Genomic DNA, 25,700 nt, shown 5'->3' with positions numbered 1-25,700 from the left:
TTTGTTGAACCTATCTTGATGAACTATCTATCTCCTCAACTAATAAAGAGACCTCCAAAAAGTGTGATACATAAGGATCTATAATCACATCAACCTGTGAAGATTGATCATGTAGAGAATAGACATGAGGGTCAGAGTGAGCCCTTGTAACAACTGTAGAAGGATAATCTTCATCAAAGAGAAGATGTAAATTATCAATGATGGCTCCCAAGTCTGCTATCTATGACTGCATGAACAAACTTGAAATGTCTGTTATGTATTCATCAACTGCCTTTGGAACTGGAAGACAAGGTGTAATCTACTATATTGGACCTATCATTATGGAAATATATGCATGTGGACTATACTGATGATGTCACCTCTTGCTGCCACTATTGATAGAACCCCATGTATCTGAATATGTTAAAGCACTATCTCTAGTGTCACTTTTAGTTTCCACAATGTATGTATTATGGAGAGGATTAGAGGATAAGTTGGGTGAACTTTCCTCAGAGTGAACATCCTTCTCCATAAAAATCTCACAAGTCTTAGGATCCATAAGTCTGTATGCCTTAGCACTATCTTCATATCCAATGAAAGTACAAGGCCTAGGTGTTGGTGCCTTGCATCGCCTGGAAGAAATGTTTTTCCATGTCAGACAACCAAAGACTCTGAAGTGACTCACAATTGGTTTTCTACCATACCATGCCTCAAAAGGAGTCCTCCCATCTAGGGCATTGTGGGGAGACCTATTAATTATGTGAGTAGCACTGCTAAGGGCTTCAACTTCAAGTGTAGGATCAAGAGACTTAGCTTTTATAATGCAACTTGTCATGGTTTCAAGAGTTTTAATAATTAGTGCTACAACATCTGTCTTGTGTGGACTGAATGCTAGTGATTTTTGAAGATCACTTCCCTCAAGTTTGTAAAAGTTTGTAAGTCTTCTATCCACATAGATACTTTCATTGTCCATCCAAAGAACCTTGATGGCTTTCTTTGATTTTTGTTCAACATGACTCTTGAAGGCTTGAATCTTGTTAACCACTTCATTCTTGTGATGAAGTAAGTAGACCCATGTGAAGCATGAAAAGTTATCAATGAAAGTAAGGATGTAGTGACCCTGGCTATCTGATGTCAGTACAAAAGGACCTAATAAAACCATGTGAACTAACTAAAGAATAACTAGTGCTCTAGAAGACTTCCCTTTATCATACTTCTCATTGAGATGCATATCCATTGAACATGATGAACACTCACTCTTAGAAAAGTTGATGTTAGGTAGACCTTTGACCATGTGTATGGAGAAAAGTTGTTGAAGATGGTAGAAGGAAAGATAACCAAACCACTCATGCCATAAGGTGATTTTTGAATGTGAATGAGTTAGAAAATATTGTGAAGGAGATTTAGGCACAAAGTGGGAGAAGGAATAAAGCCTCTTATCATGATTCACTTTTCCCACTGCAACCAATGAATCATCTCTGAGACTGCACACCATCATTGAATTTGGAAGGAACTCAACTTTGTTGCCATATCAAAGGTGAGTGATTTGGTAAATTGAGAGGAGATTAGAGCTAAGATTTGGAACATAGAGAATATCTTTGAATTCATCATTTTCCATCTCAACATGTCCTTCCCCTTCAACTTCCATTTTAGTATCATCTCCCACAAAAATGTATGGTACCTATGACTACTTCAATATAGAAAAGTCTCCATTTGAAGAACCCATATGATAGGAGACACCTGAGTCAAGAATCCATTCTAATGAAGAAATTTATTTGCCATAAGTTTTTTCTCTTTTCCCTTTGAAGAGGTTGGAGTGGAATCCTTGGAAGTACCTAGAACTTGATTTTTGTTCTTCTTGAGTAGGTTTTCCAACTCATTGATTGTCTTAGTTTTGCAATGACGCTCATCATGATTTGGTTTCTTGCAATATGCACAAAAATTTTGTCCTTCTTTTCATTACTTCCCTTCTTGTTGGAAGAAGAATTGCCTTGCTCTGAGGAGGATTGTTGTGTCTTAGATTGTGATTTCTTCTGCCATTTCTTCTTCTTGCTATTGTTAGACCTTTTTCCTCCTTGACTTGATTGGTTCTCATCACCAGCCACCAATTCTTTGGTCTTTGATGTCATGAGAAGTCCCAAATCTATCAGGTGAGATTGTTCAACAATTAACATCTTTTTAAATGCATCATATGTAGGCTTTTGGAAAGGACTTCCCATGGTTAACTTGTGAGTATTATAACTTGAAACAAAGGAAGAAAACTCTGAAGGTAGCCTCTTTAGGATGTGATGAATCAACTTTTCATTCTTCATGGGATTTCCACAATCTTTAAGTAGTGCCTTATACTCATTTTCTTTGTTGATGTAATCTTGAATTGTGTCAAAGTTCTTTGGATCCAACAAAAGTAAATTGTCCTCAATCTGAAAACCCTTTTCCTCATCCACCTTAGCATATGATGATTCAAGTTTATCCCATGCAAGTTTGGATTCCTTGAAACTAGAAATGTGGAAGAAGAGATCTCTATCTACACAATTCCTGATAATTCCTAAAGCCTATTGGTCCTTTTTTTGCAATCAATGAGTTATGTAGCATTAGTGGGTTTTGGTATTGAACCACCAACATAAAGACTTAAAACCTTTTTCCATCAATCTACTCCATGCAATATCTTTCCATGTAGAATAATTACATGAAGTTAGAAGTGGATATTTAGGTGAACCCATTATGTAGAAAAGTAAAAGAGAACAAAAGAGAGACACAAGAACACAATACACACACCCCTTTTTCACCCAATCAAACTCATCCCCCCTCCCCACAAAAAAAGGATACTTTTGGCACTTTATATGTAGTGTGTGTACAATAGGCCAGCTGTCAAAATGTATAAAGTGAACCTCTAATTTTTCTTTTTACAATTGCCTTTTGAGGCCCAAATCTATCGCTAAGTACTATAGCTCAAATGTACAAAAATTCTGAAATCTAATCAAAGCAATACAATGCAGAAAAACCCTAATTCTAAAAGTGCAATTCTTTCCCACACAACCCAAAAATCTAATTACAGATCTAGAAAGCAATCAAAAAATAATGCACTTTCAAAAAAAATTGAACATAGAAATGTGTCCAAACGAGCATATACGATGCAACGGAAGTTGTAAATGTAGGATTGAACAGACATAGTCACAAAAAAATGCAATTTCTAAAACATCATTGCACCAAAATTAGAAAAGAGCTACACCATTAAAAAGTTTAGGAAATTCTACCCAATTTCAAACAAAATTGCACCTGATTTGGACTCCGAATGACGGAGTTATTGGCTCTCAAAGTTAGGCTGCCAAATCAAAAATCAATCTAAAGAGGCGTCTAGGTAGAAAACTATGTGCTTAAATTTGATGGTCAAAAAACCATCATAGTAGTTAAAAATGCCTTGGAATAATGGTCAGGTGACCATCAAATTTAACCTTGTATGGATACATTTTGTACAAAAATGATGACTAGGCATCCAACTGTATAGGTATAGCTTTTCCTACATGGCAATACAAGTTGCCTAACTATTTGCAGTGTCACTGATGGATGTGGTAGTACTTGGGAGATGACATGGGCTCCTGAGGTGTGCTCCACATGGTGTTATGAGTAGACTGCAGATGTGGCAAGTTATCCTTCATGGCGTGCGCTATCACTGAGGTGGAGGGCAAGGAGTGGACTAGTCGTGGAGGTCCACGTAGTGTCACCACATGGTGAGTGAAGGGGCACCCTAAAAGATGCTATGTATCATAGGAAGCTACCGCTGGTGTACAATTTGTGAGTCAAAATTTTGGAATTGGTGCCAAAAATCAAAGATGGTGGATAGGGTGAGGTAGGTGGGGACCATATTTCTACACCACCGATGTAAATTAGTCCGCTATAAAAGCATGGGATTAGTCCCACATTACATTTGCAAACATTGTTCAATTGTATAAAAGACAAAGGCAGCAAAAAGAAAATAAAAAAGTGGTTAGGAAGTAAGGGATAAGGTTGGACTGCCGGTTGGAGTGCTTGTCAGTTTCAAGTGTTATATTGGCCACCGGTGATATTGGGTCCATGCCAAAAATGTGCTTAGCCATAGTTATGTGCTCACTGAAATTGTATGTGGGCCCTCAAAAAAGAAGAATATTCTCAAAATATTCTATGCAAGTTGGGGTGTAACTGCTCCATGCCTGTGCAAAAAGTTTTCTTTGTTGCTCAGAGGGCAATTTTTTTTGAAAAAAGAAAAATTCAAAAATCTAGAGAAATAATTAGATAAGAAAAATAATTAAAAAGATATGAAAAATGACCATACCCAAGTTGCAAATTGGGGCCTCTAGGTGCCGATTTGCCAAAAAAGAAATTGCTTCATAATTGACTTTGGCCTAGGGTAGCTAGATTTATAGCTTATTTGCATAGAATTGACATTCTAGATGCAATGGCGAGGTCCATTCTGGCTCTAGATGCTCCCAATTTTTGTAGATTCTCTAGATTTGGGTCAAGGTCCTAAAACAACAATGGTATCCAATGGCTATGTGAAGAGAGATTCTCCAAGCTCTTATACCATGTAAGAATTTACCTTAGGGCACAATTCACCCAAGAACTAAGAACTTAAACACAAGCACACCTATAGAACAGAAAGAGTGTGATCAGAATATTGATATGTATTCAATTCAATGTATTGAAAGTACACTAGGAGTGCTTGGGTAAAAGCACAAACTTGTGTCACCTTTGGCAATACCATAGGGTATTTCAGCTGGAATAGTTTTGGCTAGAACAGTTTCGCTAGAATAGTTTTGGCCGAAACTATTTTGGTTGTACATACATGGTGGTTTCATGTCACCATTTTGGGTAGAAGCATTACAGCCAAAACACTTATAGCCGAAACCCTGCACTTTTATAAAATGGCCAAAAAACCCTTTGTGGCTATCATTTTGACTATCATGACTCCTGAGTTCTTGGAAAGCGGTCTAGGTGTTTCAGCTGTAACATGTTAATGGGTTTTTTTTTTTTAAATTTAAAAATTTTAATATGTGTTTTTTATTAGTAAATGTTAATAGTACTTAAATTAATTATTTTTACCTATTTTATGAGTGAAATATTTAGAATTGTTAATTTTTTAATATATTTAAATTGTTTTAATTAATTGATATCTTAGAAATTAAATTAATTAAATTAATTAAATTTTTTTTAGAATGGTACTTAAATTAATTTATTGATAAATTATTTAAAACATAAGCAAGAATGTAGTCAAACACTACGTAAAAACATAGAAAAGCATTAGTTAAAAGTGTAGAAAAAAATGAGGTAAAAATATAGAAAAACATTAGGTAAAAAAAAGAAAAAAATTAGTTTAAAAATGTAGAAAAGAATTAGGTAAAAAAATGTAGAAAAACATTAGTTAAAAATGTAGAAAAGCTTTGGGCACATTGTCCAGTTTTTAACATAACCTGATGGATTTAGGTGAAACAGTAATCTCTTATAGTGAAATTAATTTTGACATTAAATACACCTTCTATCTTAACCCTATATAAACTACAATCATAACCTATACCACATTGTAACCATAACATACACACTTTACTAACTGAATGAACCACATTTAGATATTTGCAATGTTCATTTTAACAACTAGTTTGATCTTATAGCATGTAAGATTAATATAATTAATCAGACAACATATTAGTAGAAAAATAAATGTTTTGATGTAAAACTCACTCAATTAAAAAGCATCTATTTTTATTTATATATTTATGTTTGATAGTATTATGCTTAAAGTCATTTACCTATATATTATTCTTACATTACCAAATGACACATAAGGACCTCTTATGATACATTTACATAGTTATTTTTACCCATATATATGTTATGGGAACTTAGGGAGTCAGGTACTAGGTCATTATGTATGTTATAGGTTCTAATAGGTATTGATATGTTTACTAGCACATAATAGGTATTGTTAGGTAAGAATGAGTCTTACATTACCAAACAACACGTTAAGATCACTTATGATACAATTTTAGCTACGTTATCCATACATGTGTGTATTAAGGGACAGAGGAGTCCTAATAGGTCATAATATTTTTTTATAGGTTCTAATAAGTCTTAATATGTATTATTAGGATATAATAGTTCTTATTAGGTAATAATGATGCTTGAATCACCAAATGACACATAAGGACCTCTTATGATACATTTGTAGATATTGTTATCCATATATATGTTAAGGGGACCTAGGGAGTCCTACTAGGTCATTATGTATGTTATAGATTCTAATAGGTATTGATATGTTTACTAGAACATAATAGGTATTTTTAGGTAATAATGAGTCTTACATTACCAAAAAAAAACATTAAGATGACTTACGTGATACATTTTTAGGTACATTATCCATACATGCACGTGTCTTAAGGGGACATAGGAGTCCTAATAGGTCATAGTATTTTTTATAGGCTCTAATAAGTCTTGATATGTATTATTAGGATATAATAGGTCTTATTAGGTAATAATTATTCTTACATTACCAAGTGACACATAAGGACCTCTTATGATAGATTTACATAGGTATTTTTACCCATATATATGTTAAGGGGACCTAGGGAGTTAGGTACTAGGTCATTATGTATGTTATAGGTTCTAATAGGTATTAATATGTTTACTAGAGCATAATAGGTATTGTTAGGTAATAATAAGTCTTACATTACCAAACAACACATTAAGATCACTTATGATACATTTTTAGGTATGTTATCCATACATTTGTGTCTTAAGGGAACACAGGAGTCCTAATAGGTCATACTATATTTATAGGTTCTAATGTTACATGGTACATGTTACATGATTGAATAACACCATACATTTAATGTTGTGTACACATGTGTTTCAAATTAAATTTAACTTTTAATTATTTTAATTTATACAGTTGTATGTTTATATTTGTATATATATGCATCTACAAATCTCTAGATATTCATCATTCTTGTAGCTTCACATTCATATGCTCGTATTTATATACATATACACATTAAGGCATCTAGTTCTAGGGATCATGGTCTTGCATCCTTAGGAGATGCTAGTGTCCATAGAGGGAGTTAGAGTGTTGAGTCTAGTACAACACATAGATCGACCTCCTCCACCAAGATAGAGAGCAATTATTTAGAGATACAGTTGTGAGATTATCTCATGCTATACAAGTTTTAGACCAGTGAATCATACAACCCTTTTGATGATATGAGCATTGAAACATTTTATTCTTCTCTATCTCATAGTGTCACTAGCATTGTGAAGTACACACAGATTATCACTGAGGTTTCCACTGGCATGGTGAAAACTATGTTTTCATTTTATAGAGATCATTGCAGAGTTAGAGGCTACTCTATGACAAAGTGTATTGATCAACTTGTCACACCATTCATGTATCCTCACTGGTTGGCCACTCATCATAGATGGCCACAGAAGGATGAGTTTCCTCTCTATTTTTGCAAACAATTGTTTGCAGAATTTCATTTACACTATGATGTTGACTACATAGATTATCCAGGGCATGTTGGGCAGGGTCTAGGGAGACTTTCAAATAGATTTAGACCCATGGACACTCCTATACCTATTAACAAATAGACAATGGTGGGTCCAAAACTTTTGGTTATGCCAACAAGTCCACAAATGGTTGTTGTAGGGTAGAGTGTTCCTGATGACATAATCAGGACACAGATTTATTCAAGCATCACTACCATTGCCACATAGTTGCAAGAGATTTCTTCTTACCAGTGTGGTAGATATATGCTATGCTCTCAAGGTACTATTCCCACAGCTACATCATCTAGTGCACCTGTTGATGATGACTATGGAGTAGTAGACATACCTTCTCCATTAGAGGTTTCTATAGTCTTAGAGGCGGATGCATTGCGGTGTTTGGGATCATATTTAGCATCTAATATTTTAGATGCATATCAAGCATTATCTATAGTCACAGGGATTCCACTTCATGAAACCCCCTCTTAGATTAGTCATATTTTGTCACATACAGTAGGATTAGAGCCTAGTACACAGAGGTAGGAGGATAGTCCTGCACCTTCTACTACTCCTACTGCTACACAGGCTGAGGCTATAGCACCAGCTCCAGCTACTTAGGATCCTATAGCATCCCCCCTCCTCAGTATGTCACTAGTAGATAGCCTGGTCTATTTACCTCCATGCTTTCAAATCAGGGCCACACTATTGACTTCGACACTGATAGTGTTTTTTGATTGCATGATTCAAATATTAGTCAGATCAGCAGAAAATTACACATTGCTATGGAAAATATCTCTATATGTTTAAATTTATTTTAATTATGGTAAATAATATGTCTATATGTTTAAATTTATATATATGTGTGTGTTTTTGTATGTGTTTTAGGGTTCGAGTGATAGTATGTTATGTTTTGTTCATCTACAGACACTGACAGATCCTACTTGTCCTGAGTCTCAAGTACAATTTAAATATATATATTTGATTTATATACATGTATCTTGATATAATTTTTTTGTACATAATTAAATGGTCCACTATCATTTGATATAGGGTTCAGATGCAACTGATAGACCCTTTTGGGGACAACTAGGATCAGGAGGGGGATGTAGTTGATTATCATCATGGCTTTTTATTTTATTACACACATGTTATTTCCAGATCTATACATTTTTATATGGACACTTTGAATTTTTATATGTTATTTCCAGATACATGTTTATATGGACACTTTGATGTTTTATATGTTATTTTTAGATACATATTTATATGGACATTTTGATGTTTTATATGTTGTTTCTAGCTATATGTTTATATAATGGAAACTTTGATGTTTTATATATGTTATTTCTAGATACATGTTTATATGGGTCTATTTTGATGAACTTTATATATGTTATTTCTAGACATTTGATATGGGTACATTATTCTGTAGACATATGTACATGGATGTTATAATTGATCTTTTAATGTACGTGCATGTATCTTACTGATCTTTTAATGTCTTAATATTTTATGTTTATGTATGTGTTATTCATGTTTTTGTATATGTTATTATTTAATCTAGAATTGTAGGTTAATGTATATTTAATTTCATAGATGTATGTAAATATGTTCTTGTTAAATGTAGACATGTACATGTTTTCAATAATCATGTTTAAATGTATATGTTATTGTTTTTAATGCCTTAAAATCTAAGTATATAATTAACTATATTTAATGACATGGCGTAAGGGGAGATCCTAAAAGTAATATGTTATATTAATGTCTAGATTAATGTATAAGTAAGAATATAGTTCATATACATGTACATAAGAACATATAAAGACTATCATCTAAAGAATGCATGTTACAACATTTAATTAATAAAAGTTAATAGATAGTATATGTTTTCAATATTCATGTTTATGCATATGTTACTATTTTTTATGTCTTAATCTAAGTATAATTAACTATATTTAATAACATGTCTTAATTAACTATAATTAACAACATTTAATTCTTATAACACATGCATGTAAGAACATATAAAGAGTATGACCTAGAAAGAATGCATGTTAGAACATTTAATTAATAAAAGTTAATACATACAAGAACATAACGACTATATACAAATATAAAGAATTTGCATCATATAAGAAAATATAAAGATTATATGTACATAAATACATAACAACATTAACAATCGTATGTAAGAAAACATAAACAATGTACATACAAATACATACAAATACTAAAGGGTTTGTCTTAAGGAGAGGTCAAGTAAAAGTTGGTACTAAGGGGATGTTCTGATAGGTGGTCTTAAGGGGAGGTCCTAAGAGATTGTCTTAAGGGGAGATCCTAAGAGGTGGTCTTAAATGAGATATCCAAGTTGAATTTAAATAAAAATAATATTTAACATGTCTAATTTCACATATCCTTGAGATAAATGATCCTATGTATAAAAATTTATAAAAAAAATATTCTATCAAGATTAAATATGAAAGTATAAGAGTTATATAGACATAGCTGAACTAGAGCTCCACAATAAGTACATAGGTAAACTAGAGCTCCAAAAACAATGTATTATTAGGATCCTCTCTAGTTTTTATTATCTCTAGAATTTTTTCATGTTCTTCAATAGGCAGTTTCCAATTTTGATTTCCTTGACATCCTCTTCTTTGTATTGTTTCAAATTGTAATTTGGGTTCTATAACATGGTTACTGTAATGTAAAATGTTTCCTCTAGGCTTGTATTCAATAAATTCAATACCACTATTAGTTACCCTTGTTTGTTGATAATATGTTCCTTCAATAACAACTGATCCAATTGGATATGACTGTTGATCAGCATCTATAGTTCCTTCTAGCAACTTGTGTTTTTCTTTTGTGCATCTTAAAAGATAATAGTCCACATTTTCTGCATTATCTAGTAAGACCTGAACTGCAAAAGTATCTCCTGCATGTATATAAAAATATAGATAAATATAAATTAATTTTAAAAATGAATATACATGTATATTAATTTATATATATGTATATATGCACACAAACCTGCCATAACTAAATCAGAAATGCGCTCATAATCAACTGAATATACAGGATTATGAATGTCAATGTCAATGTCAGCATCTTCAAAAGGAGGCTTTCTAACTATCTCCTTCAAATCCCAATGTGAAACATATCCATTCATAATATTTTCACATACACTCACTAGATTGTCCTTAATGCAATCATCACAATAACATGTTTTCTCTCTTACTTTAATTATTGGAGGTTTATGGTTTCCTGTAGTCATCACTTGATGTAAACTTCTAATACCAGGAATCGTTTGACAATTGTAAGGATTAGATCGATATATATCTGTTATAAATACAAAAAAAATTGTCATATTTTAAAATAAATATTTAATTAAAAACTCAACTTGATTTGAAAATTACATTAAAAATAAATATAACTTAGTTCACCTTTCACTTCCCAAAAGTAACACTTATTGTATTTAGTATCTTGAGTAGAAAAAAGAAGTTTGCACCATTCAACAATTTGATTTGTGCTCTCTATCCTATTCCTTGTATGTACATACAATATGCATATATATAAAATTTAAAATATATGGTACTAGTATTAAACATGCACATTAAAATACATATATTTACCTACAAGTTCATGTTGTTGAAGCACACATTTTATACATGCTCCTGATCCATCATGGTCCCCTTTTCTATGTCCCCTTTCAAAGAAATTCCATAAAAACCTAACATTGGTTCTAGCATGTTGCATTGCTAACCAATTAAATGCTTTTGTAGATTTGAATTGTCTTGTGAACATGAAATATAATAAGTGCGTACAATTATCCATGTACATGTATCAAATCAAAATAGACATGTCAAAATAAATATAAGTTAAAATAAAGTTAAATAAATGTGTAAGTTCATGTATACTAACCTACACATCCATCAGACCAAGTCCAATGCTTTGAAACATTTGTTCCATGATTTTTGAGATCTTCAGAGAACATTGCAAAACAATAAGCCACATAACTCCTATCATGAACTCTATAATCACTAATATAGAAATTAACCTCTTTGATGATGACACATTCATTTTCATCCAAACTTTCTATCTAATCCACCTCAAATTGTGCATGTCTATAGGTCACTTGCACACATATTGCAACTTGTTTAGAATGATAATATTGACCTTGAAGCTCTATTTGAGGTGCAAATGTATAATTCTCAGAAAAGTCTACAACTAAAAGTATACAACCAGGTGGAAAACAATTTTTGGAATCACAAAACTATTTAGCTTGCCATTGTGCACCATGACAATGTTGGATATGTGGATATATCAATTGACAAAACTTGGTCATGAACTCATCATAAAGCAACTCACTCTCCTTCAATACATTTTTTTTGGATTCATCTCATGTCTTATTTTGGTATGTCTCATATTCATATCTCATCCATGAAATTGGTGTAGATTCATTGATATTCTCAACTTTCATAATTTCAAAAATTTTGCGTAAATCTCCACAATCTTCACACTAATTTTTGATGCATTGCACTTTGAATTCATATGAATCTTCTAATTTATCACATAATATGGACCTCACAAATTGTGTTGTCTGCTAGGGATGACCAAATTAGGATCAAGTACTGCCATAAATTTTTTATATGATTGCAAGTGTCGACCAAATTCAACATGATACTGACAACAGGTTTCAAGCATCTTATTTATGCATACAAAGGAAGGATGCAAACTCTCAAACATCCTCTGACATATTTTGACATTTGAAAATTCTTGTTTGAATGTTTGAAATAATTCACTTTGAGTTATATCTATGAAATGTTTTGGATGTTCAATTTTGGCCCCTGTCTCTTGGTCTTTAATTTGTATAGTATCACACTTGTTGGAAGAAACACAAGAATGTGTGGTCCAAAATTCAATAACTTGTATTTTTACATCTTTAGAAATTTTTTCTTATCGAGGAACTCTACAAATATTCACATAGTTATTCTCAATGTTATCATCTAGCATATTTATCCTCTTGATGTATCTCTAGACAGTTCTTCTAGATATATCTATGTGCATTATTCAAATCACCTCCTCGAGTTGTGTTGTCAATTTTGTTATAAGAATTTTGCAAGTTTTCAACTATTGTTTTATTAATATTATGCACATGGTTTTTCCTATTATCAACACCCAACAACTCCAAAATAGGTCTCATATCTTTTCTCCTAAATAACTTGACAAATAATTGTGCCTGTCCAAATATACTTTTATCCTCGAAATATTCATCCCACATGTTCTGACAATGCTTTCTGATAGTTTTATCATTTATTATATCTTTAGATGGAATTTGGTTAAAATTTGGTTCCTCATCCAAATCCATCAAATTTTTTATGCCTTCTAATTTGTCTCTATTAGTAGAACTACCAATTTCTTCTTCTTCATTACTTTCATTTTCTTCATGAATCTCATCCTGTTTAAAAATTTCAGTAGGTAGGTTTTGATTATGTTTTGTATGAACTTTCATTTTGTCATCTCTTATTCTATCATATTTCCTTGATCTTTTCCTTTAACTACCCATTGAATACTTTAATCTATAGAAAGAAAAATAAATAAATCTAGATTTCACTAAGTATCAGCTAATGCTTCAATATAGAATTCATAAAAATAAAAATAAGTAGATGAGAAAAACACCTTCAAAATATTTGATCCTTTGCAATCGTGATTAAATCCACAGAATAATTGCTGAAAATTGCTTCAAAATTAGTTGTCTTCTGAAAATCCTCTTCCAATTTTTGTTGTTCTATATATCTTTTTTTTTGAAAAAAAAGAAAAATAAACTTTATTTTATATCAAATAGTGACATTAACCACTTGTAGTTTAATTGGCCAGTAGGGGTTTCAACCGAAATTGGTCTGGCCAAAATAGTTACGACTGAAACAGTTCTAGTCGTAACTGCCTATGTGGCATCCTAGGTGGTAGCCACACAAGCAAAAATAAGAACTTCTATAAAAATTCCCTTTTTGAAGACTGATTTCACCTACTAAATTGAAGTTTTTTTGAAAACTAAAAATATACTTTTGAAGGTCTCAGAGTCATGATTATGATCATATAATTTTTTTATTATTTTGATCATGGATAATATGTTATAATTTTAAAATATTATAAGTAGGTATTTTAAGATTCAGGAGGACCTCTATTCAAAAATAAAAATAAAATAGTAAATCATGTTTAAATTTTTTTTTTTTTTTTTAATGCTACACTAGAGGAGAGAGTCTTTTTCAAGAATATGTAATTTTTTTTTAAAAATACGTAGATATGATGGAAAAAATTTGACGGGAGAAAAAAATATCAATTTTTGATAACTTTGACTTTGACCAGTTATAACTTGAAAAATATTAGCTAAATTTCTTTTTTTCTTTTTTGGGTATACATCTCAACTCTAACATATTCCAAAATTAGATGAAAATATGAATATTTGCATATATTTGTTTGATGGGAAAAAACTCTATATTTTCAGCATTTTAAAAAAATTAAAAAATAGACATTAAAAATTCAAAAATAAATAAAATTTTCACCCAATTTAAAAAAAAAAAATTACAGACATAAACTTCATCCAATTTTACACATTTTATTAGTTTACATCAACTTCAAATTCTAAAGACAAATGCCACTTTTATGTCATTAAAGTTGAAGAGTTTAAATTCTAATATCACTTTTCCTTTATAAAAGGTGACATAGGTTTGTGCTTCCACCCTCTTGTATATAAAGGCCTCTGAGATGCATCTAGAATGCCTAAGAATCAACATCATGATAAGCCATACAACTAGGCACATGTCCACCAGATATGGCCTATCCTCCATTAAGCATGAAAGTAAGTGTGATGATGAGAGGATAAGCCTACAATGGTGTAGCACACAAATTTATGTTGTAGACACCATGTGCTAAATTAGGAGTATGAATAACTATGTTGTCTGCATGACAACTCAATGAATGATGCAAAATCTAGTGTTGTAGACACCATGTGCTGAATTAGAGTTGCATACCTCTGTGTTGTCAACATGACAACTCATAAATGTACACAAACTCCTAAGTGTCTCACAAAACAAATAATAAAAATAATGCATTAACCTTAGTAAACTTAAGTAAAGTGTAAATTATTAATTCATTTTTACACCAACAATGTTAAATGTGTATAGTATGTACCACCTTGCCCATGATAGTGGCTTTATTTGCATCTATGCAATTCAAATTGTAATCAATAAAAAACTCTTCACCTCCATGCATTGATTTTATCAAACATACAAAAACATGATTTCCCTCGTGTGCCTCAAATATGCAATTGGGTCCCCTCTTAGTTGATGTAGGTCATGCACTATTTATAGAACTTGCAATATTCCTTGATGCTTTTGGATTTCCATCAACATATATAGAGGCTCTACTATTTTACTTTGTTCACTAATATTTAGTTTTATATAATTTTCTTTGAGTGCATACTTATACATACTTTTAAAAAAAAACTAACAATTTGCATCCAACTACTGTAATCATAGAATGGTCATACATACTCCATTAATTCAACAACCTTTTTGTAAAAGACCTTTATGCCATCCATGGAAAATAGACCCAAACCATGTAATGAGGATGGTGTTATGTGATATTTCCTCTCTCCAACACAAAAATTAGTATCTATTGGATGAAGTTCATAAAGGACCCATTATTTCTATACATGTCTATATCTAAAGGGAACATTAGAGTCACCTTCACTCTTTTCATCATAATAACATGACCTCCCTTTATCAAGAAAGGATTTCATGCACTTATTGAATTTATCTATGATATTTTGACCTCGAGTCGATCTCCCTAATTTAGACATACTAAATATCTCACTTTCTTCTTCCATCCCTATATTTTCTTTTTAATTCCCCACTTAGGAAGCCAAGAGAAATAAACCGGACATGTTAGGATGTTTACTAAACTATATTTTTTTAATAATAATTTTAAACAACATCAAAGTAAAAATAATGCGAAAGAAATATATACATACACAACAAGTACACATAAGAAAATTTTAAATATAGTTTACATTCCTCAAGGGTTCCTTCATGTTGAGTCACATTAAAAAGTGTGTATTAATTAGTTTAAGTTTCAAATGGAACATTTTCTGATCATAAAGATATAATAGATACATTATCACATAAGAAAATCTATAAGTACAACTAATAATGTGAAATCACATCTAATAAATAACGTCTACTCCACATATCATAGGATATGTGAAAATAGATACAAGTACATCAATATATAATACAATATCTTGTATGATCTCAAAATACATGATACATAGATACCTCAAATGAATAGAAGTTTTCAAGATAAGAATAAGTATGGTAATGACACCACCATATCAATGAGTATCCAACAACTAGAAATGTAAGGGAGACCAAAGTGGCAAGAAAACACTACCTCCCAACTACCTGGTCATCCAATTAGACTTCCACTCTCACCATGTAGAAGAGATAATGTATGATCTCCACACGTATAATCAAATCATAAAACAATCCTAGGTAAGGAATCCTAATAGCCAAAACTATCTCAAGATTAACATAAACTATACAAGAAGAAGATATAATCAAAATCAAAAGGACACTCATTCTAATACCAAGACCACATACCAAATCAACATACAAATAAAAAGTACAAAACAAATATCAAAACTAAAAAGATACAACCACCTCCAAATTAATGTCAAGTGTCACAAGCACAATAATCAATAGATAACAACTACCATCAATATAAGTAAACTACAAATCACTAACTCCAAGAATGCCTCTAAATAATTGATCATTCATTGATAAAAGTCATCTTTTAATAATAAATGGCATCCAATAAATGATTAAACACTCATAATAAATACACCATCAAAAGTAATATCTAACAAGTACACCTTTAGATGGAAATATATATTAAAATCCATAAAGGAGACTTAGGCTACATACTATGGAGTCTCATCACATGATCCAACTCTAAGGTTACCCTAATAGTTTCTAACTATGTGAAACAAGAATACCTTCTCATGAAGACAAGGAGACCAACAATATCTCTCAAGCTATCATCTCATTTTCATCCTTACTATATACAAGCACTCAAGCCATGGATGAGGCAAGTATTTCTAACTTAACTTTTTAGTGTAACTCAAAGAAAAGGGCTAGACAATATATTTTAATTACTATGCTATCACTTGTTACATAACTTATAATGAGTTGACATGGTAGGCACTTTGGGCCTCAACCCCATTTACAAGTCACTCCCATAAACATGCACATAGACTACCTTCCCATAACTCAAAAAATACAATTGCATCATATATTACAAAAGTAATACTGATCATATTCAACTCCTTAATAGGAAACAAAAAAATAGCATTGGTTCTCAAAACCCAAGTCCCCATAAATGGTTGATAGCATAAAGCTCATAAAACAGAAATCTCAATTAAAATCATAAAGTACATCATGACATCAATTCAAATAATCATAAAAAAAATATCAAAATTTTATGTGGTGCACATCTTAAATTAGTCAACTAAAGAACTCACAAATAAAACTATCATGAAAATAAATATCACAAGACTATAAATAGAATATAAGGAAACACATAATTTTTAGTCCTATGATTTAATTCCATCAATTTCTCTTTTTAAGTTTAGGTCATAAGGATGTTTTTATTGTTAAAGTAACAATATATGCATGGTTACACATATAGTTTGGCTAATATATCTATTTAAATAAAAAGTATTTAAATGTTAAGTCTCTTTATTTAGAAAATTCATGATAATCACCTAGTTCTAATGAATATTTTATAGTTGAAACTTAAAGTGTTCAACTTGTTATTTTCTTCCAATTTTCTTGATAAATAAAAAATATTCCTATATTAGTAAGGGTTTTAAAATATTATGGTCATAATAATTTTCTATATTTTTCTACAATTCTCCTATATCAAGGTTTCTTCACCAATAAGTTTTCCTTTTCAAATTCTACAACATAATTCTTATCCAAAAATCAATACAATAAATTAATAAGAATTATGCAAGCACCCAAGAGACACAAAGTAGACAAGTCCTTCAATAAAATTCTATGGTGGATTTTAAAACCCTGCGTCAAAAACATAGTTAAAATTTCTGACAATATGTGAATGCAAGCAAATCCAATCCCTCTAAAAGTTTCAATAATTCTTTTGCTCCAATTCTAAATTTTTCTCCCCAAAACTTGCGTCTCTCAAATGAGCTACCAACCCCATTATAAAGAACCTTAACTCTAATTAGGGTTTCTAAATTACTAAAGTCATTAACTTTATTGAATAACTATATAAATTAATTATTTAATCTTTTCATGCAAACTTAAAGAACCTTTTATTTTCTTTTTCTCCACTTTATTAATTAGTGCAAGCACTATTTAATATGCATTCTATTATTTAAGTTAATAATAATAAATAAAGCTCATTATTAATTAAATTTTTATAATAATGCAATATTAAATCTTTAATCTTTTAATCTATTAATTATTAATTTTAATCCAAATTCTTAACACTAGTACAGAAACAAAAATATATCACTAAATAAACTACTATATATTGTAGATATATAACAAATTTTGATCACGTGACCAGTGGTACTATATTACTAGACATTTATCTCCCAACCAAAGTTATGAATAAACTATTTTAATCATTGATTCAATCATTGATTTGACCATTAATTATTATTAAATGGTAGTTTATTTGGTAGTATATCTAGTACTATATTTGGTAGTTTATCTAGTATTATACTTGGTAGTTTATTTAATTTTTTGTTTGATCCTTTATTTGGTTTTTAATTTGGTAGTTTATTTGGTAGTATGTTTTGTAGTTTATTTAATGGTTTATTTAATCCTTAATTTTTTCATATTTGGGCACAATAGAAACAAACCACCATTGTCTTACTTATAATTCTTATTGCAATTGTAGCATTTTCCATTGAATTTAGTTTTACAATTACTACAACATTTGTTTGATATATGACCTAGCTTATCACAATGATTTCAAGTAGGTCTTTGATTATTTTCAACTCCTTGCTTGGATGATTCACCTTCTTCTATATATCTAATTCCTATTTTTCCTTTCTATATGTATTGGATTTTCTCATTTAATTTATCCATGTCTACTCAAGATTTCATAATCTTCTCATTGGTTTTCTTTTTAGTGTTTAGATCATTCTAGAATATTTTATTTTCTAATATTAGATTCATTATTTCTTTATTTCCATTAGTGAGTTGATCAATGAAATCCACTTGTTGAAGGGATAGATGCTAACTTTCATTGTTCTTTGCTTCTAATTTTTCTTCAATCTTGTTTTTCTCTTCCATGACTTATCATAATCTTACTGATTGAAATTTTTGCTCTCTTTTTAGCTTCCTTACTTTTTCTTGAAGTAACACTTTGTTCTACTAGTCCTCTGATTGCTTCATTAGCTTCATCTGTATTACTTTCTGAATAGATATCTTCAATTCTTTCTTCAATATAGATTTTTTCATTCATCTATACTACAAGATCTATTATTATTTTTAGGGATTGAGGGAGTTGCTCCTTTTCTTTCTTAAGTTGCCCAATAGCCAATTCCAAATCTAGCTTTTCATTATCAATATCCTTATCAAGTTTGAATACTTCCATTGTCTCTGATCTTTTCTCAAGCTTTTAAACTGCTTCTTTGAGAACCACAAAGCTTCGATATCAATTGTTACAAATATAAGATAGGTTAAGTTATTGAGAGGAGAGGGGTGAATTATTAACCAATAAAACTTAATCTTAATCCAACAATTAATCCTTCATATGTATTATGATCTAGTTGCATGCATGAAAAATTGAAATCATTAAGATATTCATAAAAATTTGACACACAATACGGTAAGATAGAAACCTTCCAAATAGAAAGTAAAACTAGGATGGGGATGATACTCACAACCTTTAGTACTACATTATAAATTTGTTCTATTAAGGCATACAATGATCACTTCTGATGATCTTCCTTATTAGGAGGAATAAGGACTACTAGGTCTACCTTGAAAAAGGATTTATAAGCATAAAATGAAGTATGCACTTGGTAAAGATATTTACATAAGACTATTAAGTCTACCTTGTGAAAGGATTTAACTGTTTCACCTATTAGAATGAAACAAACTGATGACTAATCTCTAATCTACAACTTTGATTTATTAAATGAGATTCTTTTGGAGTGTAATGACAACCCTGGCTATGATAGATAAATATTTGTTACTCTTTATACTACTTGTAGCCTTCTTACTTTTCACTTCTTCTCTTAGTTTGTCTTATTAATATTCCATGCTATATTATACCTTGGATGTGATATAATACATTACATATATACCAATCTAAATTAAAATTCATCTAAGTCAACTGCAATACAAGTTTTACCATAATACACAAAGTCAACCTAATTGTAGGTACTTGTGTTCTTAAGAAAAACTTGGTGAGGTTCTAACACTTGACAACCATTGTCAACACTCGGCATCATCATGCACTTGGTAGACATAGAAGCTTAGCTCATACTAATGGTTGTTGATCTTAGAATGGTTTTGACTAGTGAGTGTCTATACACTTAAGTCATTTACTTATTTCATGTCAAAAAAGCAACATATATTGAGCACAACATATAAGTTAGAGCATGTTGAGTAAATAGTGTGTGGCAAGTCACTTATGTGCCAACTCACTAAAGTGTCAAGTAGATAGTATGTGTCGAGTGATTCAGGAGCTGAGAAAGAAGTGCATGCCTATTGATTCAGATATTGAGTGACAGTATTGAAATTAGTATGTGCCAAGCACTAGGGACTTTACTTTCTAAGTAACACAATTTTGTCATAGTTTTTTGTATTGGCACAAACTACTATTTAAACTATTTTTGAGCTGACATAAATATTGAATTATGATATTTTGGTGATAAGGACAAATATTAAGTTTGAATCCTTATGCATTACATGCATCCAATTAGGTAAGAGGAAGGCTTATGTGGAAATATGGATGAATCAGAGTTGTCAATTCATACCTGACCCTAAGTCACCTAGATCTTCTTAAGGAATACAAACCCTAAAATTTCTATGAGCATGGAAGGGAATGAATGAATGATCAAGGAGAGCTTTGCATTCATAAACTAGGACATTCATGGTGAACAAGGTATCATGATCTGATTTTGATGGAAAAATTAGTTAAAGGAGAATAGAGGAAGGAAATAATGAACAACAAATAGACATATGATAAAGAAGGATCAAGTACATAGCAGGATAGAGCTGATCTATCATCAAGCATAAGAGTGTTAATTGCAAAATCAATGTTGAGACATTCTAATAGGTGAATTAGTTAAATCTCTTAATACTGTAGTCCTAACAGGCTGTATTGAAATGCTCTAACAAGGTGCTTAATTAATTGTCAGTTGAAGTCCTTTAACAAGGAATATTTCTAATAGGGTGTTGAAATTCTTTAACAGGGTAAGACCTAATAGTCTTTGTAAGTCTTTAATAGGGTAGATCATGTTTCATGGTCAAACATTGTAACCTTCCTTGGATAAACTTTATTGCTACAGTAGCGAAGATTTTTGGGTGTCATCTCTACCCCAGTTTTACCTTTCAATTGGAGGGTTTCTAGGTAATCATATCTTTGTCATATATGTGTGTGAATACTTACTTATTTACATGCTTTCAATTTATATGGTTTACATGGTATTTTAATTAATTTTTTGAATGTATGAGATAGATGTGTGGTGAATATTTTATGTGTCAAAATTTAAAGCATTGATTTACCACCCCCCCACCCCCCCTCACCCCTTCCCTCTCAGAAGTTTATCTTCGCTGTTGTAATTCCAACAATTGGTATCAGAGCCTTGTTCTTTGAAAGAGAAGCTTTGTATCTTTGAGAAAAGATCTTGGAAATGGAAGTTTACAAGTTGGAAAATATTATTGAGAACTAGGAGATTGAAATACAACTCATTCTACATCAGATGAATGAATCAAGAGAAGATCTAAAGAAATCATTCAGAAGAAGGAAGGAAATTTCTATTGAAGAAAATGACACACAATACAAAGAGATGAACACTACTAAGATATTTGTAAATGGACACTTCAATGAATTTGATGTAATAGTTATAGATTTAATATAAAAGAATAGAATTCAAGATGAAGAAATTAGAAATCTTAAGTTAGAGAAAGAATCACAAAGAATATTACACTGTGAGGTGACCGAACAAAAAAAGGAAGTAGTGAAAGAGAAAGCCATGATTGAAGATGACAAAATATTTTTGACTAGTAGATTAGAAACAAGATCATCAGAGGTAACTAGGATTACTAACATGTAATTGGAAACTTTGGGTCAAATTGTGGTTGCCAATCATAAACTGAATGCTAGGAACATTTAGATAACAACACTAAAGTTGTAGAATGAATAGTTGAGAAATTATCTAAAAAGGGAAAAGGATTTTACTCAAAGTTTCAATAAACTTGGTGAAGCCAAAAAAATAGTACTTTGTAAAATTGATGAGATCCCCTAGATCTAACAATGATACATTTGGACTAGGATACATAAGTATTGAAGAAGGAGAATCATCCAAAAGTGTTGAAGAAAGGAATAACAAAAGTAAGAATTAAAAATCTACTTGTCATAATTGTGGTAAGAAATGACATACTACTAATGTGTGTAGGAGCAAGACTATAAATTAGAATCTTAAGCAGAAGAGCATGGGTCACTTCCATATGTGCAAAAAACAATGTCATCAAGCACATGAATGCAAAACCAAGATTGTGCACACTCAAATATTTGAAGGATATTTTTATAACTTTTAAAAGTATGGATGTAGATATTTTGAGTTTAGATCCAACCCAATGTGTTTATTGAACAAGTAAACAAAGGTAAAGAACAATGTCAACTTTTATAATTGATATTATAATACAAGGTATAGTTGTCACTACTGTCAAGAGTATGGACATGTTCCTAAGAACTATACTAGAACACACCTCAGGAGTGACTACAAAAGGTGGTTGAGTCAAACCACATGTTTAAGGTATTTGATGACTAGTCACATCAACTGGTATTGTCCAACAAGGTCAAAAGAACCAAGATGTGAGTTTAATAAAGGAAAAGGAAAGGAAGATATTGAAAATGTCAGAAATGAAATGACCAAGACATGGAAGAGATAGGAGGATTGCAACACATCAAGTAGGAAAGGGATTGCTTCACCCAATAGGTCAGGTGATCACACCTCATCAAACTAAGCTATCAAGAGGTATGTGGGATTGATATTTAAAAAGCATGCATCATACATCAATTCCAAGGATTTAGTTTCAAAAAGATTGCACAAGCATGAATAAAGATGCAAAATTTTATTAGGAATGAAAGAAAAAGATTTAAGTTTTTTCATTTTTCGTATTGTTGCCAAGCATGAAAAGTTTCATATGGTTGTCAAGTGAAATTATAGTAGATGTCAATCTCATAATGGTAATGAAGAAAATGGAAAGACAAGAGGATGCTGAGTGATTAAGAAATTATTTGATGTCGAGCTTATAGTTGTGTAAGTACTTAGGATTAATTGTAGTGTTTTAAAGGGCTATTTGACTGATTTCTTCTCCTTTAACATCATTCAAATTTGAGAGAGAGCAAGAAGAGATAAAGGTGATCTAGAAATTTCATTCAAAGTGTTTGCAAGAGATTTGAGCAGCTATTCAACATCATTTTGTCAAGATTTACAAGGTATTTATCGTGCGCTAAGCTATGTTGTTTTGAATCTCATAAACTCTAGATTTATATAATGGTGTCTAGTTCTTCCAAAATCAAAGGTGTAAAGGGAAAAAAGGTTTTAAATGTTTAGCTAGTTAGTGATGATATAAAACCACCTATTTTCAAGGCTATTCTAGACATATCATACAAATAAGATCCCTCTAGTATGTTATCTATCATACCACCACAAGTTTTAATGATTCAAGATGTCAGAAAGTGTTATGATTGTAAGATTGAGAGTATTGGTGACATGTAAATTAGAGAGGAGTATGGAAGATTATCTAAAAATGGTGTGTTGAGGGAAGAATTCAAGATAGAATTATTTCACATAAGTTTTATCAATCAATTAGATTGAATGGTGTGACCTGCATTACAGTGGATATTGGCTACGAGATTGTGAAGAAGGGTCATAGATATGATCTTATTGAGCTACAACTACAAAAATTGCTTAAAAATATAGGAGCAATAAGGAAAATAAAGAGTGCTTAGTGTAAATTCAGATCTATTTTGGTATGTATCTTCTTTTATGTATATAACACATTTCCTACATTTGGTAATGTTACATTGGAAGATAAATAGGTCTATTGCAGTTCAAATAGGAGAGTTCATTAAAAAATAATGTGATAACTTAGAGTTAGTAATGACTAGTTATTTTGAGGATTTTAATCAATCCATGAAGAAGTGATTAAGAATATTAGTGTCATTAGTGGAAAAATATGATGATGATGTTTATTTCCTAGTTGATGCTAATCACACATTTGTTCTAGCATCAATTCCTAAAGTGAGATGGCTAAGTCCATTAGGTTATGAGATTAATGTTGATGAGGCCTCTATAGAAATCACAACATTACTTGTAGAAGAAGTGGATAAAGATGCCAAAGCTTTTGGTAATTATAACTTGGCCAAATTAAAGATTTCTATGGAGTTGAAGATTGCTTTAGTGATTAGGAAGAAGGATAAACAGGTGAAGAAACTAAAAGAAAAATTTGGTGAAGGTGCCAAGGAGGAAGAAGAAGAGGAAGAAGACACTTAGATTCAAGCACCTCTAGCATTGACACAAGGTTAGGGTGATGATGAGAAAGAGGAAGAAATAGAGATTGTAGAAGGTTTCAAGGAAGAAGAAGCCAAGGAAGCACCTATTCCTACTGATCAGAAGAAGAGAAAGGGCAACACACAAGTAATGACAAGACCTAAGAAGATTTCTAAACTGAGCTAGCCCAAATCAATAAAACCTACCACAAGGGCCAATACATGAGTCATTACACAAAAAGCTAAAGAGAAAGCCAAGCCTAGAGAGTAGGAAGGTGAAGCACAAAAAATGCCTACAAGAAAATATGTTGCTTAGGGTAAATCTAATGAGAAGATGACTAAATCTAATGAAAATTTCCAATTCCAAGTGGTGAGTCATAATCCATCTTCAGATGTGGAAAACTTATGTGAGAATGTTAGAGAAAATGTTGATTTATTAGGTTTCTCTCACATTGATTTTTAAAATCTTGGAAAAGTTGAGCAGAATCAAGTGGAGGAGGTAATATATGCCATGATGACTACTTTTAAGAAAGATAATCTAGAAATTTCCAACTCCATACCTAAAATTCTATATGAAAGAGTTGACCAAAAATGACACCATTGTTTAGATATAGAGAGGAAAATTAGAGAGACAACCCTTGCACAAGTTATGCTAGAACCTAGCAAGGCAAAAAATCCTAAAGCCATAAAGAAATATGTTGTTAGATTTGTTTCTAAGTATAGAGCACTTAGCATACTATATAACAACATAGAGGATGTTTTAAAGAAGTCTAAACAAATGTGGAAGATCACATATGGACTATCCATGGTAAAAGAAGGTGAAGAATAACCTATTAAGGTCAAAGATGACAAGGATGATGACAATGAAGAAGACACAATTGAGTGAGGAACTTATATGAATATAGATAAGATAGCAATAGCTAAGGAAGAGCATCAAAAAAACTAGAATGTACTATCAGTACACACACAAATGGCACTCTAGTCTCATAAAATGTACTAGAAGTTGCAATAGATAAGGCTGAAACAATTGGAGAAGATCTGGTGGAAACACTAGTGACTAATGAGACATAGAGTCAAATAGGTCAAGTAGATTCACCTACACCTCTAGCACAAGAACAAGGTGCAATTCAAATAAATGAGGAAGAAAAGGACAATCCTGAAGAGATTGATTTGACACTCAAGCCAAATGAGCTAACAACAATTCAAGCACTAGTAACTTTACTAGAATCTGGCATTCCTTCCAATCAAACTCTTTAGAGGTCGAGCATAGATGTGTCACCTTTTTAATTCTTAGTGTCAAGTTCATCCAAGGTAGAAGAGGTAATAACCTATGAAGATATTATCCTAGATGAAGAAATTATATAGACCAAGTTTGATCATACAACAAT

The sequence above is a fragment of the Cupressus sempervirens genome, chromosome 5, assembly GCF_028749045.1.
Source record: "Cupressus sempervirens isolate cs-2001-9-10 chromosome 5, ASM2874904v1, whole genome shotgun sequence".
Lineage (NCBI taxonomy): Eukaryota > Viridiplantae > Streptophyta > Pinopsida > Cupressales > Cupressaceae > Cupressus > Cupressus sempervirens.
This window is presented reverse-complemented; position numbering follows the sequence as displayed.